General features: G+C 51.8%; 1 long non-coding RNA gene across 15 annotated transcripts in view; it reads left to right on the top strand.

Moving 5' to 3' along the window:
* The window catches only part of LOC109439466 (uncharacterized protein C4orf50), a 105,893-nt gene that overhangs the window by 36,764 nt on the left and 56,220 nt on the right, over positions 1–12,909 (top strand). For 7 of the 15 annotated variants that reach the window (XR_012492532.1, XR_012492531.1, XR_012492533.1 and 4 more), the window contains 4 exons: positions 2,070–2,252; positions 5,080–5,128; positions 6,323–6,444; positions 9,691–9,909. This is a non-coding gene — a long non-coding RNA (uncharacterized protein C4orf50). Of the gene's footprint in view, positions 1–2,069; positions 2,253–5,079; positions 5,129–6,322; positions 6,445–7,628; positions 7,725–9,690; positions 10,598–12,338; positions 12,680–12,909 lie in introns of those variants that run through there. The other 8 variants (XR_012492536.1, XR_012492545.1, XR_012492551.1 and 5 more) reach the window with 4 other exon arrangements.

Consider the following 12,909-nt stretch of genomic DNA (forward strand, 5'->3'; position numbering starts at 1 on the left):
GTGAAGTGGACCAACAGGATCTGCCCCTTCTTTTTATTTCTTGGAAAGTGTGGAGAGAGGGCCCCTGGCCTGGTTCAGCCCCTGGGCCCCACTGACTGACCGAGCCCCGCCCCCTCTGGGGCCTCGGTTTCTGAACCGTTAAATCAGAAGTGTGAGCGCACAACCCTCCATGCTCTTCCATCCAGAACCCGACGTCTGCCTCGGCCTCAGGGCTGCGTCTGTGAAATGGAACGATGGTCATTTCCACCGGCTGCTCTCGCAGCTTGTTCTGACACTCCACGCATGTTATCCAAAAAAAGTGGAGAGAAAACTGGAAAGCTCTCAGAAACGTGAGGTTTCCCTGTTCCTCCCTCTGACTTTCATTTGCTGTGTGTCATTTACTTAAGTGTGGACCATAATCTCTTGTCAACTATAAAGTGCTTTACAAATGTGAGACTAAAACAACACCAGGGCACCTGCACCCCCTCACCCAGGAGGCAAGGCCTGACCCGGGAGAAGCCGGCCTGGACGGGCGCAGCCCCAGCGACCTGATGCCAAGCCCAGCCCCTCCTGAGGGGCCATATGTCACCTCTCACGGCCTCAGTTTCCTCATCAACAAATGGGATTGTGATTCCTGTGCAGGCTTGGAGATATTGTGAGGATTCGTAATGGTTGCAGCCACTATCTGTGGAATGCCTGCTGTGGGCCATACGTTCTGCACATTTTGTTTTAAGTTCCACCACATGTCAGGAAGGGGAGCACGAGCCCCACTTTCTAAATGAAGAGAAACTGAGGCTCAGAGCGATGCAGTGACTTGCCTACAGTCATACAGAGTTACTCAGTAGGGGACCCAGGATTTGAACCCAGTTCCATCTGATGTGAAAGGCTGTGTCCTCCCCTTGCCACACTGTCTCTCTGAGAGGTAGGGTTTATGAAGAGACTGGCAGAGTCTTTGGCACCATCAGCAATGGCCTCTTTCTCAGGGGGAGCTGCACATACTAGATGCTCAACTAATGCGGCTGAATGAAGGAAGCCCTGAAGTTTTGGATGGTGTGATCCAGGGGGCCCCCGCCTCCAAGCCTGCCTGCCTGCCACTACTGGGCACCCAGGCACCACCCCCTGGAAACTGACATGCAAACGACCTTGAACCTCTGGGATGGGCAGGAAGGGATCATCACCTCCTCCCCCAAGTGAGCAGGAGGACACACCAGGAGGGCCACCCTCAAGATGAAAAGTCTGTCGCCCTCTCCAGACATGTGCCAATGGGGGAGGTCATTTCATGGTGGATGTGTCACTCACGTCATTCACGTAACAAATCCATCCCGAGGGCCATGGGGTCCCCAGGGATGGCACAGCGATGGAGCCAGGGACACAGGGGAGTGTCAGCCTTGGAGTTGAGGAGCTCCCCACATATAAAAATTAACTGCAGGGGGAGAAGGGAGCCAGAAGCCAGGGCACAGAGGGACACCAAGCCCTGAGCTCAGGGAGGTGACACCTGGGCTGGCCTCTGAATAAATCTGCACAAGCCTTTTCTGGGCGTGGGACGTGTAGGAGCCACACAGGAGTGACGAGGAAGTTCCAGGGGCTGGGGTGGGGTCGGGGGACAGCAGTGTGGCTGGAACTGGCGGAGGGAGAAGGAAGATCGTCATGATGGGACTTGAGAGGTACAGGGAAGGGGCAGAGAGTCTTTTATGGCAGTAGTGGCCAGCACTGTCCGAGGGCCGGCGTGGCCGACCCTGTGTGAGCACTTTGCCTGCTCCCTCTCCTTTTGTCCTGGTGACTTTAACAATGCCCATTGTACAGATGAGCAAAACGAGGTGTAGAGAGGAGCTTGCTCACATAGCTGGTCAGTGGTGGATCCAAGATGCATGCTCTTGACCCGTCCGGAGGGCATCCGGAGGGCTGCAGGAAGCCCTTTGGAGGTGCAGCTGTGTGGCAGCTTGTTTTCAACCCTGGCTTTGGCTTCCGGGTGGAGGGAGGCGTGGCTAAGGCGGTGCTAGGAGACGCAGCGGGGGCGGCGATGCCCCAGCCCCCGTGGCAGCCCTGTGCCCAGGGACCCACCAGGCTGTGTCTCGCTCCCACCCTTTCAGGCCAAGCTGGCTTCTCTGGTCCAGAAGTGCCGGGAGAGGAACCACCTGATCACGCACCTGCTGCAGGAGCTGCACAGACACGGGGGGGCCAGTGACCTGCTCTCTGAGGTGGCGCACAGCGTGGTGAACGACCTGGCGCTGGCCGAGTACGCGGCCACCTTCTTGGCTCCCAGCGTCCCAGAGGTAGACTCCCGCAGAGCCCTGTCCCTCTTCCTGCGGCGCTGTGGGCACAGGACCCGCCCTCCTACCTGCCTGACCTGACTGCCCCTCCCTTCCTCCCTCCGTCCACTGACCCCACGTCCTGGACTCCGTCTCTGTGCCGCCACCTGTGCTCGGGGCTGGTGTAGGAAGGGGATCCAGCCATGCTTACCTCACAGTACTCGCAACACAGTGCAGGAGACAGACGCACCAAGAGCGGCCTGAGTTCAGCTTCATACGGGTACCGTGGTGTATCTCTCACCAGCCTGTTGTTTCGCGCGCGCCTCAGCACCTTAGCACTTGCCCCTCCCTCTGGCACGATTCTTGTCTACCCTGCCGCCTCCAGCCATTCTGGGGCACCGTCCAAGTGTGGTCTTGCCCAGGGCGCCTGCCCTGAATCCGGTGGCCCACAGAGTTAGCCACACCCCCTCTGTCCACCATGGAGGGTGGACATGCCTGATGTGGAGGGGTTTCCCCCACTGTGGTGGGGGTTTGGTCAGCACCTCTCTGGTGGGGCCAGAGCTGCTCCATCACTATCTCTGCCTCCCGAGTGCCTGGCACAGAGAAGCTGCTCAGGGAATCCTTACATGCATGAAATAATGAACTGAATGAAGAAGGATATCCTCGCCTAATGGTTAACGAAAGAGGAAACTGAGGCTCAGAGGGGTTGGGAGACTCACTCCAGGTCACACAGCCCCCAGGCAGTGCCGAGGGTGTGGGTGCCAGTTCTGCCCCAGGCTTGGTAAAGGCGCTCCTGGCTCTGCCAGGCTCTGAAGAGCAGTACCTGGATGTCTGTGTGTGTGGCACGGAGGGGTGCTCAGCCGAGCCTGCCCACCTGCACACAAACACACACAGCTGTGCAATCCCGTTCCTGGGGACCAGCCAGCCACGGCCCCACCAGGCTAGCTCCTGATGGTGCACTCGCAAAAGGGGGCGTGAGACCCAGAGCCCGAAAGTCCCGCAATCCATTAACCCTGTGACCCCTAGCCTGGGCCTCCAAGGATCCAGGCAATTATTTTCTCTTTCTCCTGCCTTTTAGGAGGTTTAGAATATTCCCCCAAAGCGGACATGTGGACAGTGGTAGGGGGAGTGAAGCGTGTAAGGCGAGCCTTTCTCCGTCTGCTTCTCTGTGTGGAGCATTTAGTAAATGTTCATTTCATTCCAATAAAACCTCGCAAGGAATGCGTATCTCCGTTCTGCAGATGGAGAGGTTAACACTCAGGGAGATCACCTGACTTGGCCGAGACCTTGGAACCAATAAGTAGCAGAACCAGATTCGCCCTGAGAATGCCTGGCTCCAGCCTCTCCCACCAATGGGACGAGTGAGGCGCAGGAAGCAGAGAAGCACCTATACATCCTCAGTTACATACTACATGCAGTGCCACCCGAAATCCCTTTAATGCCCATAAGGCTGCTCTGTGGGTGTGAAGGTCACTGTAACCTCCTTCTCAAGTTGAAGGAGTCTGCATCTATCTAATGAGACTAACTGTAAACCCAGGTACCAAAGAAAACCTTCCTTGGAAGCACTGGCAGTGAGCAGAGACGAGGGGGAGACAGATTTTGGAGTATGCTTCCTGGAGGAGGAAGCGTGCAAGCTAGGCCTTGAAGGGTAAAACAAAAAGGGGGGCAATTAACAGCTGGAAGTATGGAGTGAAGGCCCTGTAGGCTGGGAGGCCTGCATGTGCAAAGGCACGGGGGTACAAGTGGGCATGATAATCGAGGACACACAGTTTTGGGGGCATATAAGCGAAGGGCTCTAACAGCGCAATAAGGGAGCAGGGACTGCTGGTACAAAAGGCTTCCGGGAAGTGGTGCTGTGATTGGATCCGTGTCAGCGGATGGTTCAGCCATAATCCATGCCCTTGCATGTCAGTCACTGGATCAGTCAGTCCATTTTAGAGGGTCAATCATAGAGCTCAGTTGTCACAGCGTAGCATGTAGGGGCTGTGTGAGAGGCAGGTGGCTGAACTCTGCCAGGTGGAGTCAGGGAAGGCGTCCTAGAGAAGGGGACATTTGAATTAGGTGTTGACATACACATAGAAGTTTACCAGAGAAAGAAAGAGCAGGGGCCTGCCAGGCAGGGGGTGGCTAATGCAAATACTTGGAGGACACAGTGGAGATGGGAGAAGGGATATATCTCAGTGACACTTTCCATAGTACTCTCCCCCCAACCCCCAGAAATGCCCACGAGGAAGTAAGATCTGGGCTCCTGGTCTGAAACCAACTCTAACCCGGTGTTCAACCATTCGGGACCTCCAGGCCAACCAGCTGAGTTGCCATTGCTGCACCTCTCTCAGACACTATACGATCATGGGACCCAAGAGGACAACTAGTCTATATGGTGGTGCAGGGGACTCAGGTTCAAGCCCGACCTGAGTTCCTGGGTGACTGACTCAGGGGCCCCAGGGGCAGCTCAGTAATCAGCTCTCACAGGGTATCAGTGGCACCTCCGTTCAGAGATGATTTCTGGAGACTTCACCATCCAGCTGCCCTCATTTTTCCCCACTTTTAATAGCAGTTGCTAAAACACATTTATCACAGTCTCTATTTGAGACTGGATTTGAGTAAAGGAGAGGGAATCGTGTCCTTGTACCTCTATTCCCTAAGAGCGAATCCTGGGCTCTGAGGGTCATGGGTAGAGAAGGGAGGGGGCCTGCCTGCATTTTCTTGTGCACGGGGAGGAGTGGCTCTGGGCACCGTGCGCTTTCTGCAGGGTGGGGTGAGGGCGCTGCTTTGCTCCGGTTGTAGTCACCCGCGTAAGGCTTTTTTCCCTGTGTCTTCAGAATAACTGCTGAGATGTCTTTTCTTCCAGACAAGCCACCACCTGGACACCGAGTCTGAGAAGACAGCAGTTCTGAGAGGTCAGTGCGGTTTTCAATTAGGAATAGTCCGTGTGCTCAGACTTGGTCCAAGCCAGCAGGATGATCGGACAGGCGGGCCAGGGAGGGAGAACACCTACTGTCAAGTGTGGACGATGAGGAATGGAAACCCGCTTTCTCCTACTCCCTTCCCTACTTCTCATTCCACAACTTAGGGAGAACCCATGAAAAAAAATGCTGCCACTACAAAAATGGTCAAATTTCTCAGCACCATAGTTTCACTTGTTAACCTAAAAATAAAAGGCCTTTCAAGTGAGAGGCAACACGCATTTATTTGAGATCAAAGAATAGCTATTCGGGAAGCACTGATTCAGACAGAAGCGCAAACAGTGTTCCTATCAGGAGACAAAGGCAGTGGGTATTTATGAGAGAGGGAAGGGGACCCGTGACATCCACAGAAGGAAGGCATTTCTACTGGAGCACATAAGCTCACATCGTGATGCTACCTCTAAACAATATTTTAAATTTTCAGTCCAGTAGTCATAGTATCTGCCTTCTTGTGATCTTTGCAAACAGTCTTTGGGAAATGAGATTGCCCCAGGCCCAGTGGTTATATTGTCCTGTTTTAATATTCCAAAGATTTGAGGTCTAAGACCTGCAAGGCAGCTCCTCTGGGACGGCAGCTGGGGCTCCATGTGAAAGGGGCTCCGTTTATTCATTTATTATGACATACTCCTGGAAACACGTCCTAAGTCAACAATTCTATGTGTGGAAAAGCTCACTGGACAGGCATCCATGCTAGGGCATTTACCATAGCAAAAAAATAAACAAAGTGGGGGGAAAGAAACGCCAGGATTGTTAATTAACCTATATATTCAATGAAATATTAGTCACTAAAATGATGCTGACACCCCATGTGATAGCACAGAAATTATGATTTTCTACTAAATTTTTAAAAGGTAGGAAATGGAATGTAACGGATAACTCCAGTGATAGAGATACACGTGCTCATCTGTATGTGATTGACAACGTAGGCTAGGAGAGCAACTACGGTAGTAACAGTGGTTACTTAGAAAGATGGTAACATGGGTGATTTTTTTTTTTTTTTTAATTAAGGTGGGGTGTGGGGATCTGGGAATGAAAGAGAATGAAAAAGGTTGTTACAAGACTCAGAGACTTCTTGATGTTTAGAATAAATTTATGGGTTGAGGCTTGACTGAGAATATTCTCTTCTAGCTCAGAAACACCTCCTGTACCCTGAAATGGACAGTACCCTCCAAAGTTCTTTGTCGTTCGAGTCCTGGCCCGTTCCTGAGGCTGAGTGGCCAACACAGACAGCGCGACTGGATTCTCAGGAGGTGAGAGGACATGAGTCACCTAATTTCTTAAATAAGCTTTTTAACTGAAGGTATAACACACGTATAGAAAAGAATACAACTCATAAGTGTACAGCTCGGTGAACTATCAGAGGTTGCTACATACACATGAAGCCATCCCCAGGTCAAGAACTAGAAAATGACTAACCCCACAAAGCCTGTCTGGTTTCCGCTCCTACTCTCTTTCTATTATCTACTTTTTAATTTGTGTTTTTGGTCAAATCATGTGTTCTGTGTCTGGTTATTTTTCACTAAGTGCTGGACATTGTGTGCAAACACTTGAAAGCATGATCCGACGTTCAGCTTGGTAGTGTCTTCAGCCAGAGAGGATTTCCTGTAGCTTCTGACAGGCAGCTAGGCCAACTACGGACCGTTCCTCACCTCAGGACTGTTGCAGCATGTGTGGGGTCCATTATTTCTTGTTCACTCTTACTCCTACAGCATGGCCTTTTGGGGTCTTGATCAAAAGCCTGTAGTGTATCAGCATCCTTCCTCCTTGGCCCCTGTCAGCCCCATGAGGCTGCCAAAGGCTCTGCTTAGCTTTTAACCTGTCCGCTGCCAGCATCACACACAGGCTCGGCCTTCATGGGAGGGGCGATAGCCTCTGGATGCCATGTGAGCCACTCTTGGCTTCTCTCCTGTTTTCAGTTTTAGTCCCACAAATCCTTGCAGTCTTGGTAGCTCTCAGGTAGTTTAAATAGATGTTTCATTATATTTTGTCCAGCTTTCCTTGTTGTACTTACTGGAGGTTTGGTCCAAAATGTCCTAATCAGTTACAGCCAGAACAGCACTGTTTCTAGAGAAAACTTACTTTACATGCGAGATTTGGACTCTGAAAGACCCAAATTCAGATCCCAGCTGTAATTCAGGGTTATGCCAGGCAGACTCCTTCACGTCTGTGCCTAAGTCTCCTCATCTGGACCGTGGATGTAATACAGCCAAGTGCTGATGTGAGGACAAGATCAGATAAGCAGAGCCGAGTGTGTGTCTGGAACACGCGAGAGGTGCTGCCTGGCACGAGGGAGGTGTTCAGTAAATGACAGCCTTTGTTATTGACCTTCTTAACCTTCTTTTTTTTTCTGATTGGTGACTATCATTTGAAATATTTGTCTACAGGCTTATTACCTAGTAGTAGGAACTTCTTTCCAGCTTTGCTCTTTTTCTAGGAAAATTACCTCTGACATTTGATCTTTGACCTGCATTGTCTCAGGAAGGTAGAAGGCATTCCAGGCAAAGGGAACCACACCTCCAAAGATGGAGAGGCAAGTGCTCATGAAGTGTTGGGGGCACTGTAAGCAATTAAATGTGGCTGCAGCATAAAATGTGAGGATGCAGAGAATCGTCTCAGAGATTGTAATGATGATGTCAATTAGAACAGGAATGAGAAAGGACTCCGCCCCCCACTCCCATTTCTGGAGTGGGTCTGTGTGCCACGCTTACAAGTGTGATGGATTAGCTTGTCCAGCCCTCACTAGGGGCCCACAACATGGATCTCAGCATTAGCCCCACTTTACCTATGAGCAAAGGTGAGGCACAGAGGTGGTAAATAGCTAACCTGAGGTCACACAGCTGGTAAATGGCAGAGCTGGGGGTCCAACCCAGACAGACTGGCTCTACAGTTGGCGCTCTGGTCATTATGTGGCTGGATCATGCTGGGCCTTCACTGGGGACGATGTGAGCACCCCCTTCTGCCTCCTTGGATGCTCTAATCTGGAATTCAGTGTGAGGATAATCCTGCAAACATCTGCTCCAGGTGATCTGGTCAGAAGCCCACAGCAAACCTTGTGAGGAAATAGTTGGAGCACAAATTAAATGAATGACTGAACCCAAAAGGTATCTTCATACTCGTATGGCCCCAAGTTTCTCACTGTTCTTCAACTTTCTTCAAAGTTATTACTGCAGATGTAGAATGCCACTGGATGAAGGCTTTTCCTTTATCGGACATAATTGCAAGGCCACAGGATACTTTTGTTTCTTTAAAGTGAGGTGATAGGATGTTTATTTAGATGTTTTTGTTCCTGTGCTTTGCACAGTACCCAGCCCATAGGTTTCCAAAGTCCAGACCCCTTAAGTTGGTGTCTGCCTCCTATGTGCACATTACTCTCTGTGGAATGACCTTCAACTTTTAACACAACAGAATCCAGCTCAGACACCACTTCCTCCAGGAGGCCTTCCCACTCCTCGGTGGTTCCCTCCTGGGGGCTCCACTGATACCTGTGGGGGTCTCCCTTCCAGCTCCATCTCTGAAGCATAATGGCACATGTATTCGGCTGCCTCTCTGGCTATTGGGAGCACCTAGTAGGCAGGTGTGGTACGTAGGGGGTGCTGCATGATCATTACTTCTGCTCCTTCTCCGCCCTTCTTTCTCAGCCATCTTCCACTGATGAGACAGAAGGCACTGGGTGTGAAAAACTGCCACTGGGCTCTGCCTCCTGGGCTCACTGGAGAGGTTTGCTCCATTCTGCTTGTGTCACGGGTGAAACACAGACACACTACTCACACCTTCTCAGAGGACTGAGCAAAGGCATAAGTGGGTCTCCTATTAATGAGCACGGTAGTCTTACCTGTTGTGCAGGGAAGGGCTTGGTAAATGTGGGGTGCTGGTCATGAACACACATATAATAGCTGCTGGCGGTGCTCTAGAAAGAGTTTTTGACATCAGATGGGCTTGGCTATTGATCCAGCTACTTCAGAGCCGCATAAATGTAGGTAAACTACTTAGAGCCTTTGAAACAGGTAACTGTTTCCTCATCTGTCACGTGGGCCTGCTAATAGCCACTTGGGAGGATTAAATGAAAGCAAGTGGAATGGCATGTTTGAGAACCACGGGCGTTGGGCCAGGAGGCGGGCATCCGGTCGATGTTGACTTCCTCTTAGTGGGAAGGTCACTGTCGCTTGTCACTGGGAACAAGGTTATAGAGGACACCGGCTGTGTGGGGATACCCAGCAGTGATTGTCTTGTCAGGCACCTGCTGGATGACATGGGCTGAGAGCTGTCCCCCATCCCAATCTCTGTGTCCTCTTCTGTAACAATGATGATGGTGTGGGCCTCCACGAACTGTAATAGAAGGAAGAGAGCTAATGCACGGGAGTATCTGGTGCCAGACACAGGATATGCTCAATAACTGTTAGTTATCGTTGCATCTCTTCCTTGAATAAAGTCAGGGATCAGAGGGGCTTTTATGAACATGCAGAAGCAGAGACCACTTCATATGCTCTTGCCTCCAGCTTCCCCTGCCTTTGGGGCCAACACCTGATGCTGGAATGTGCCCGGATGTAGCCGCCATGGAACCAGGACTCCCAGTGCAATGTCTGCAAGAAAAAGGCAGAACGTCCTGTCCTGTCTGCCCCGCTGACGGCCTCCCACCACCTTCTGAGCTCCTGAGCCCTGCAAGGATCCTGGCTTTCCACAACGAGCTTAGACAAAGCATTTGCAGCAATTCCCAGGTCAATAAATCACCGTTGGAGTGATACATTTAATAGGATCTCTCACTCTCCGGGGCCATTTCATAGACTCCATAAATATTTGAAGCAGAACCTTCAGTGAGCGCTTTAAGAAATTGGTAGCAATCAAAGCCCTCATTCAGTGGCAAGTGGTTTTGCCTTTCGCTTGGGGGTTTGTGTTGGTTGTCTGAGCCTGGGAGAAACACAGGACTGTGCCCTGCAAATTCTGAGCAGCTTGGTTTTGGCCGATATGAAGGGAACAAAGGGAGTATTTACTGTACCAAAATCTACTGAGTGGTGGGGCCAGTGGTTCTGAAGTGGGGTTGATTTTGTCTCCTCAGGCCCGATTTTGGCGATGTCTGGAGACAATTTTTGTTGTCACAACGGGGAAGCTACTACTGGCATCTAATGGGTAGAAGCCAGGGGTGCTGCTAAATACCCTACAATGCACCAGACGGCTCCCTAGAACAAACAGTTACCCAGCCCTGCTGTCAGCATGCAGGGCTGGGAGGTCCTGGACTGGTCTTCTAGCTCCTAACATTGTCAGCCGTGGAGAACTGTTTGGTTATTTTCCTGACCCTGGGACTCCTCCCCATATTTGAAAAGATTTTTGTCTACCAAATGAAATGCTTGGTTTAAGTAATTATATATTTTAAATTTTAAAACATTAAAACCAATCAGAACTTTCTAATCTGTCCACTTATTCAGTGTTTGTTGACCCCCATTATATGCCAGGCAATATGGTGTGAGGGCGAAAAGAGATGCGTCAACATTGGTCCCTGCCCCAGGGACTTCACAGGGCAATGGGAGAGACACGCGTGTAGACAAATCACTCTGCAGTCAATCGTATGTGTGCCATGAGATACGTGATGAAGGGAAGGGCCAGTTCTACCTGGCTTCGGGAAATGGGAGGCCATTTAGGAAGGACTGGCTGCTGAACAGATCCCCTAGGCCCAGTGAGGTGTTCAACTCAGGGGTGAGGTGGGGAAGGGTGTTACAGTCAGAGGGAACAGCATGTGCAAAGGCTCTGAGGCATGAAACTAAACTTTGGGTATGCCACTAGAGGAATGTGCAAAGCATCCCCTTGCTAAGCCAGCTGCAAGGGGTCACTGCCTAGTCCCCACCCAGCACCCCCCTCCCCCTCCCCCGAGACCCAGAGGTGGAAGAAGAATGCCTCCATCCTGAGGGCAGGCCACCCAGAAAGAGAGTCAAGGGGGCTTGGGCCACACCTGCCCAGACCCTGGCCCCAGGCTCACCGATCAGAGACATCGTCTCTCTCCTAGGAAGCAGGCTGGAGGAGGGCTTGAGGGAAATGTCAGTTACCTTCCCGATTCTGTTCCCTCCTGGAAGTGGTTGTCACGTAAGGACGAGGAAGTACCAGAGCAAGAAATCGAGCCTCCCTCCCCAGGTGGTAGGCAGAGCATGTGGATTTTAAATGAAAGTATTTTAACTTTTTATGTTGAAATGAAAAGTGCAGAGTTGCCATTTGCCCTTCACGCAGCCTCCCCTAATGTTAGCGAACATCTTATAGACCGAACCATAGTGCAACGATAGAAACGAATGGATTTATTTTGAAGAAAACTGGGGGACCATTGAGATATAGGAAAAACAGTGTGATCGAGTGAGTGTCAGCATGCTGAGCGGCTACCATCTTAATTAGCCCATGGGGCTGTGCGATGGGTCATCACGTCCATCCCCATATCCTTGGATTGATTTACCGGTGGACCCAGACATCCATTTGTTCAAGAAGCATTTAGGGATAACCGCCAAGTGAGTACCGGGTCCTCGGGTAGGTGCTGACGGGCAGAAATAAAGAAGATGCCCATCTTTGTCCTCAAGGACCTGCTGAAAACCCTGTGGCCCCATCACCACCGCTCAAGGAGTCCCCTTGTTGGAAACCACTGGTGTCGTCACTTTGACCATTTCAGTCCCCACAGACACCCTGTAATTGCCAATCACGCAGCGTCATGCAGAGCTGGTCGGTAACGTTGGTTTGTCATCTCCCCTTTCAGCCCTCCCCTTCCCCCCCATTTATTTTGGGACAATGCCATTAGCTGTGAGCAGCAGGAATGCGATGAAGAAAGGATATGAAATGTGTGAAGCCCGGGTGACCAACCGGCTGAACCTCCCTGCTGAGCCAGTGGCGTGCGCGTGGCACCAGTTCTGGTCCCCAGGATCCTTGCTGCCTCTGCGCAGAGGCAACCGGAGTGCCATTAAAGGAAGCCCAGGCGATCTTTGCAGCATAACCCACTGACCATAATAAATCATGTTCCCAAGCCAGAGACCACTTATTAACCCAAGCTGTGAATTCCCGCCTGGGGCTGGCACTTCAGGTCGCCGCAAACTGGGTCATTGCTTTGTGCTTTGATTCCCTAGCGGCACTTTTGCAGTGGTGGATGGCAGACTCAGCATTTTCCTTGCCTTGGCTCTAGATCCCAGCCCTCTGAAGAGGCGTCCTCGGTGAGCCGGATGCAGCCAGGTCCCAGCCTGGTCACATGCTCCCAGGACGGGGGCGGGGGCAGGACCTACTCGGATCACCAGGCCGGGTCAGGCAGGATCTCAGCTTGCAGGACCCGGCTCCAGCCACCCCACGCTCCAGGAAGGCCACTGTGATGACCTTCCACATGGGTCTCTGGAGACCAGCCAGATGGGCCAGCCCCGCCACAGTGGCAGAAAACAATTTGTCAAACCGGCTGTCAGCAAACAACAATGGTGGCCTTCCTGGCGGGCGGCTGGCCTGGCTCTGCAGAGAGGGAGCCCTGAACCCAGTGAGGTAAATGCACCCCGCCCCCACTCCCAGCAAGGGCCCCACCTGAGCCTTTAGGCAAATCAGATGGGAGGGTTGGCTTGGCCTGGCTGGTGGCCAAGCAGAAGTGTTAAGCAAGTCTCTTCCTGCTGCCTGGTTCGTGTCCTGTCCTTCTGGGAGGCATTTTGCTTGTGGCTGAGCATCTGCTCAGCAGATACTTCCCTGAGCCTCTACCAGGGCAGGTGAGAGGCTGGGTC

Source organism: Rhinolophus sinicus, linkage group LG02, assembly GCF_036562045.2.
Source record: "Rhinolophus sinicus isolate RSC01 linkage group LG02, ASM3656204v1, whole genome shotgun sequence".
NCBI lineage: Eukaryota > Metazoa > Chordata > Mammalia > Chiroptera > Rhinolophidae > Rhinolophus > Rhinolophus sinicus.